The sequence below is a fragment of the Equus caballus genome, chromosome 1 (assembly GCF_041296265.1).
Source record: "Equus caballus isolate H_3958 breed thoroughbred chromosome 1, TB-T2T, whole genome shotgun sequence".
Classification (NCBI taxonomy): domain Eukaryota; kingdom Metazoa; phylum Chordata; class Mammalia; order Perissodactyla; family Equidae; genus Equus; species Equus caballus.
Window position 1 is genome coordinate 175,515,223 of NC_091684.1, and position 7,620 is coordinate 175,522,842.

Sequence of the window (7,620 nt, forward strand, 5' to 3'; positions counted from 1 at the left end):
CCACTCTGCATACATTTTCCTGTATTCAAACACACTCATGGATGGCAAGCATTCAGCAGACTACTTCTTCACGGTCTAGCTTCTCTAAGGTGGATGTTTTCAAAATGAGGTTACTTTCGTGGAGATAGGGCTTTCTGGAAGCTTTGGGATTAGCCAGAAATGGTGTCCCTTTCCACTAATTGAGAGCCTCCAAGAGCACGAATATGACAACAGTCTGCCTTGAATTTGTAATTAGGCAACTGTGTACTTCCTAAAACAACATACATCTATCCAATCCTACTCTTTGTAGAGCTTCCTTTTTGTTTTAACCCAACAATTTTTCTGTTTGTATAAATGCCAAAGTACCCAGCACTGGTCTCTCATAAAACACACTAGCCAAGAGCCCAGTCATCTATCAACTTCTTGGTAGTTTCAGGCAACTTCAAACTGCTAGGCATGAGAGTGAGGAGCAGAGATTGGGGATGAAGTACAGATGGGACATTGATGAGAGTGCTAGGAAGTGAAGGTATTGACAGAACAGGAGAGCTTGAGAGGAGGGGTTTGACTGAGAAATGCACTTGAGGTCACTCTGTGGTCCCAGGTTGTCCTGATAAAGCTAATGTTGTTCTCAACTTCTTGATATTTCAAAGCTTTAAGGGCCCCACTGTTAAAGTAGCTGGGGCCATGCAGATGGAGACGGAAAAGGAGAAACAAAGCATTGTCACTCATTCTGAGTTCCCTTAGTCACTCCTGTCCCACCTGGCACAGGTAATCTGACACCTCGGTGAAGACCCTGATGTAGGCAAAGTTTCTGCCTGTCCCTGGTGAGGAACCCGGCATGGTTGCTCTCAGAGCTCTCTGCACACAGATGCTTGAAGGCTGTTTGCTTCTGGACAGGAGAAATTTCAAGTTATGATGCTACTTAGAATACAAGCATTAAGGCTGAAAGTTTAAATTCTTTTCCTTTGTTCTTATATAATTTAATATAGATATGAGAAGACTTCTTGAGTCTTTCTCAAACTGGCATAATGCTTATGCTGCTTTTGCATCTGTTGGATCAGTCATTACCCAGAAGGTGGAACATGTCAAGTGTCTTCTCACTTTCCTTCTCTATCGCAGATGTGGCTGTTGCTTTGAGGAGATATCACTGTTTCCTACATTTGATGGCTTAGGCCTCCTCCCCACCCTCGATTTGGAAACCCCAATCTGTTTAGCAATTTTGAAGTGATTTATTAATGAATTGCGTGTTAACACATTGGGTTATTAAGTACCTATTAAATAATATTCATGAAGTCTTGGAAGCATAGAAAATCAAAGATGATAGAATGTAATTTTGGCCCAAAGTAGGTGTTTACCATTTGAGTGCATCTTGTCAAGAGACCCATGAGAGTCCTCACAATTGCTGTAGCTGGTTTCTTGCACGTTTGGCTGTGCAATCATGTTTTTTTCTGATAATTTTCCTCTAAGCTATTGGGACACTACCTTGGGCTGCATGTCTACTCCACAAGTGACTCAGACCCCGGGTCTCCCAGGGTACCCCCTGGATCCAGATCATATTGCCAAGCGGTTGCCCCTGTCTGCTCTCCTTCTGCCCCTCTTGGCCCCCTGTCTCATTGGACCCACACCTAGCTGATCATGACTCTGCTGCTCTGACCAAGGGCAGAAGGCACCTGTGCCTGTGCTTAGCCATCATGTCTGGAGAGAAGCTTGGCTGCTCTTGTGAGGTTCTCATTAATAAATTTGTAATGGCTTTAGAACTTTTCAGTGACCAGAGAGAGAAAAGAAAGAAGAGAAGTGAACAGAGTGTCAGGGATGTGTAGGACACCACATGCAATATGCATGTAATGGGAGTCCCAGAAGGAGAGAAGAGAGAGAAAGGAGAAGAAAAAAAATTTGAAGAAATAATGGCTGAAAATTTCTCAATTTTGGTGTAAATAGACCCAAGACATCCATAATCCTTAATGTACACCCAGAATAAGCTCAAGAAACTCCAGGGAGAATAAAGTACCATAGATGAATGGGCCAGATCTCCCACCTTCCTCCCTCCCTTCAACCCTAGATCTCATGGTCTCCCGTCCAGCCAAGCCCTCTCTCCAGACAGACCTCTGGCTCCTTCTCCCCACAGCTGCTGCTTCTATGTCGTGTTAGTGGGGGAAAGGCTGGTGTGCAGCTACTTGTGAGTCTGTGAAAGCAACCAGACATTATGTCTTTTCTACTTGACTTAGAAACCTGAATGCTCAAAAGGAAAATGTAGCTCCAACGATGCCATATATGTGCAGAGGATATCGCTGCCCACTTTCTACAAGAAGTGTTTTCTACCATTAGAGCTTTATTCCTTTTGTATTACAATAGATTCTTTTTTACAACTACTTTTTAAATCGTGGTAATATACATTTTACATAAAATTTACCTATCAACATTTTCCCAGGACTCAGCCTGTCCTAAATCAGAGGCAGAGCACTGGCCTCAGCCTCGGTTCAATCTGTCTCTATTCTCCAGCTGGCAGGAAGAGTGCAGGCCCTCAGGGACTCCTGGGCAGAGCTCACCTCTTGCCCCCACCATTATCTGCAACTCTGTGCCTACTTCATCCTCCTTGGCCCCAAGACAGGATGGAGCCTCCATGTTGGGAGAAAGCCAGCTGGGCTGGGGAACAAGAGCATGAGGTTGATGGTACCTGGAGTAACATGATGTCATTCAGGTTGGTCTGCTGATCATATTCAGGGTGGCGGATGCTCTGAGCACAGATATGCGCTGCTGGGTGCTTTCCAGCCTCTGAAGTTCTGGGCCCCAGGATGACATTTATAGAGCTGCAAAGGAAAGGTGGCCTAGAGGTAGCCGGAGCCGCAGGAGCTCGGTCCACCAGCGCTGCAGGGGAGGAGGATGGTGAGACAGTAGCTGAGGGAATTGAGGGGACAGGAGGGCTCTGGGGCTGAGCTGTCTGTGCCCTCCGCTCCTCAAAGCCCTGAGCTGGGGCTGGTGGGGGACACAGGGACCTTGAGTTTTACTTCCCCCAGAACATATTGAGAGAGAGCTTCAAATCATATTTTGGGCCCCAGTGGAGCCTTTGTTTTCCCCAATCGTTCTTCTTGATCATGTCCTTCTTTCCTCCTCATTTACACTGGCCTGTTTCTGCCCCCAGACCTACTTGGTCTCTTTGTCACCCCTTCATTGCTACTACTCTGGTTTTCATGATCCCCTTATGAACGCTTCATGGCCCTTGTGACTGGTCGCCCAGGAAGCTCCTTAGTTCCTCCTGTTCCCCAGCAGAGAGCTGCCATCATCACAGTCTTCTCACACTGGGAACACCTGGCAGGTGTCCAGACTTTCTCCAAAGTATGTTCTTGGCTCCGTTAGTTAAAAATTTTTCTGTTCTCTCATTTCTTTCTTGAAGTTGTCCGTGGAGAATGGAGTATATGAGAGTAGATAGGGATGTGAATGTTTTTAAATGTTTTTGTTTCCCATTTTAGTTCAGTTACAACTTATTTCTCCACTCGGATGCTGGGACATTAAAGTCGTGTGTTCCCACTTCCTCCCTGGGCCTCCTAGGCCACCAACCATGCAAATCTGGGCAAACTGATGCTGGGTCACTTCCTCTCTCTCCCTGTGATACTGCTGTAGTCAGAAACCAATCTTGGTGCTCTTGGCTTTGTAAGAGAGCAGTGTACTGCTGAGCTATTTCAGACGTCCTCAGGGCTTCCTTAATGCCACTCTCAGAAGGACGTTTTGGAAGCTCCTTGAGAAGTTTCTACTGATCAGCCTGTAATGTTTCATGGAGTGTCAGTGCTGGGAGAAGGCTGTGCCCGCACCATTGTCTTCCTACCACATGTGTCTGCTTGGAGAAAGACCCTCCCTTCAAGAACTGGCCTGTGCTGTTGTCCTTGTAGGAAAGAACAGGTGACATAGGAAATTCAGTGACATCTGTATACAATCTTCCCCTCACAGTAGTTAGTGGGAAATAAGAACTCTGACCCCGTATGTGGCAGAGAAAGTTTTGAAAAAATACGCAAGACCCTCAGTGTTTCCTGGCAGAAACGCTTACTTCTGAGACTCAGCAGCTGGCTCTGAGGACCTGGGTAAATACAGGAAGAGGTGGAGGTGGACATATTCCGTAAGACCCTCTTCCACTAATGCTCAGACCATCCAAACATTCAAGGTAGGAGAGTGGTAATACACATCGTGATATATTCATGGGATGAACAGCTGTCCAGCTGTTAGAAAGCATCATGTTTTAGAGCACCGCTTAGTGGCATGGAGTGGTTTGTATCATCTAATATAAGGTGGAAAAGGTAGACTGTAGCACGGTGGATAGAATTTGATACAAATTCTGCAAAATGGAAAGACAAGAACCAGAACAACAATATTTTCACTTTTATAATATCCATTTTTTTTCTGTAAGAGTAATGTATTAGTTTTATAGGCAGAAAACAAGTTGAGGGATCATGATCGCTGTAAACAGCAAACACTATTAAGGATCGCGGTTGAGATGAGCTAGCAGTTTAGCGAAACAATTTCCTTTTCTTCCAGGGGGCACAGGTGAACCACATTTGCAGTCTCACTTGAGGTTGGGTGTGGCTGTGTGAGTATTGCCGCAAATGGGATGTGAGTGGAAATGCTGTGGGCACCTTCCAGACATGGCCACAAACTCACTTCTGTGCCTGACCGTGTAGACTCCTCCGCTCCCAGACTGTGATGCAGGTGAACACGGAGAACATGGATGCCATCTTGAGGGGAGGAGCCTGGTCGTTTATTCGTGTGTTGTCCAGGCAGTTATTGTCCAGACTGGGACACGTGAGAGTCAAAGGGGCACTACTCACCAGGACTCGCATTTTGGACTGAGTGTGAGCAAGAATTAGACTTCTATTGTATTAGTGACTGAAATGCTACAGTCTATCAGTTAGAATAGTTAGGGTTATCTTAACTAACACAGGGCCCACCTTCCTGAAGCCTCTTGGAATATTCTTAAAATAAAATTATTCTAAAAATTATGCAGTTTAAAGTATTGAATAAATTAGAGAATGGAAAGAAGAAGAAAAATGTTAACCCTAATCTCAGCACCAAATTGACCACTAATAGCACAGGTTTTTCCTTCCAGGTTTCTTTCTATGTATTTTTTTTACATAGGTGTGATCACAGTATATTTATTTTTAATGCTATAATTTAAATTATTCAATGTAAAAATTTCTCTCATTTTCTTAAAACAATTTTAGTGAATATCACTTTAGAATCTCATTTCTATTCAATAAATAGCCTGTTATTTAAATAATACAGAAAAATTATAGGAAAATTAGGCAAATGGATATGTAGGAAGAAAAAAGCTTAAAAGGAGAATATGTGTAGAAACAAATATTTGATTCTAGTAGATACTGCTCTCTAGTGGCTTTGACTTAACATACCTGGAGAACATTCTCCATGTGTCAAAAAGAAATTCTATCTCAAAATTTTGGTTTCCCCAGTGTTCAAAGATTTTAAAATTTTGAAAAACTAGTCACCAATTTGGTGCGGAACATTGGCATGTTTCAAAGATTTGACTTTTGTAACAAATCTGTGAGGACACTTACCTTGTCCACTTTTCTCAGTGTAGTGGATGGTTAGGTCAAAGGCTCCTTTTGTCCCTTTTTTATTAAGGACATTCTGTGCAAGGCGTGAAAATGCCTTTTCTCAATGTCCATACTGAATGTCACCATCATTAGTTTTGAAAATCCTTCCCGATTAGATAAGCAAAAAATTATTAATGTTTTAATTTGCATTGATTAATTAGTGAGCTTTTACTTTTTTCTTAATGTTGATTGTATTTTTTCTTAACTTTCATATTAATCTTCTTAGCCTAGCTTTCTAAAGCCCTGGTTCATGTAGATGTCATGGGCTGCAGAATCTCTAGTGTGCATGTGCCATATTTTACCATTTCCCTCTTTTGGACATTAATACTGATTCCAATTTGAGGTATATTATTAAATAATGGTGCATGAACATCTCTATGGACAATACACACAGCCTCACACTTTAGACACATGTAGCAATAAGTCCTAGAAATAAAAGTCACTAGATCAAGAGAGAGAAATAGATGTAAAGTGACTTTGAATCCATTTTAAGGAAACAGGTGCCATCAAGAGCAGCCCAGCCTTCCTGATGCTACAGGCCCTTGAAGGTCGTCATTTTCCTTCAAAACGTGTGTCATTCTAGCTCAAGTGCTCCTATCAGGTGTGAGGGGGAACTGTCCCACCAGGCACTGTCCTTCAAGGCCACATTCCCATGTCCCTGGTGGCAGATATCCCTGGCTACTCTCTTGCTGGCTCTGGCTTACACCCTGTGGCTCCGTAAGGCTCCTTGTGGCTGACTTTCTGGGGTCTCTATTTCTTTTGTGTGATGGCTTCTTGTCCTTTTTTACTGCTGTGACCTGAAGTTGTCCACTGGCTCCTGCACCTTCTACCTTACATTTGTTCATCTCCACATGTGCATTCAGCTCTTCCCTCCCCTGTGCTTTTGCTGGTGCTGTGGGCCCCATGGGAGGCTTGAAAGATGGACATGGGGACAGTCTTAGATGAAAAATGGGCTTTCATTTACTTTTCTATATGCTGGATTTCGCTTTTCACATCCATGAATTGGTCATGTTTGTCACATCCAGTTCACAAGTGGTGCTGTTTGAAGGATCCACCATCCTAAAATTAGGTCATCTGGGTCATGATAGTGAATGCAAATAATCAATAACCCATTCACAGATAAGAAAAATAGAGTGATATTTACTGAGCCAATGCTGAGGACTAACCCAGAAGTGCTGTCTCCACCAGGGAACAAAGCAGTTCAGAGAAGCATGGTTTAGAGCATGGCTACGACCATTTCACAAGCAAGAACATATGGAAGCATGACAGGAATACAATGTTTTCCCAAAAGTCCCAAGCACATGTTTTGCTGCAGTTTAGCACATACATAGCAGGTCAAATTGACCTTGGTCCTCTGGGAAGAAGAGTTTATCTTGAAAGAAGTGCTGGCATTGGCGTCAGAGAAAGGGAGACATTCATCCTTGTCTTTAAAGAGTGCATTCTTTGCTTTGGGAAAATGTTTGAAGCAGATGTACAGTGTGTGTTGGGTGGGTCAGAAGTCAGGCTGCTCTGGGGAAAACAAGTTTTAGGCTGAATCATTGTTAAACCAGAATGGCTTACATATCAATAAGTAAAACCTTCTCATTATTCTTATTATTTTCGTTACAATGAAAGGTCTTACACTTCAAATGTGGCACTTTGTGGGTTTGTAGACTGCGGCTCATGCCTTCTACATGTCAGTAAATAAAGATAAGGCTGCCCAGGTGCCTCCTCCCCGCTCCCTCCCCTCCAGACATGGACTCCACTGAGCGCAGACTGGGGACCTCAGGACCTGTGAGTCTCTGAGTCTCTTCCAATGTCACACGGCCCTGGTGGAATCAAACAAGGTCACCCAGATGAAACTGTAGTGTACAATACAGATAAAATACAGAGAATTTAATTATTTTCAAGGCAATCTTGAGGATTCCAAACACAGATCCATCTGCCAAACTGACCTGCGTGGGGGAAGGGGAGGAATCAGGGGAGTTTAGAAGAAATTTCCCCTCACTGTAAGTTTCCCAGCATCCGGGACAGAAGCTATTATGTGTTTGGCACAAAGAGAGAA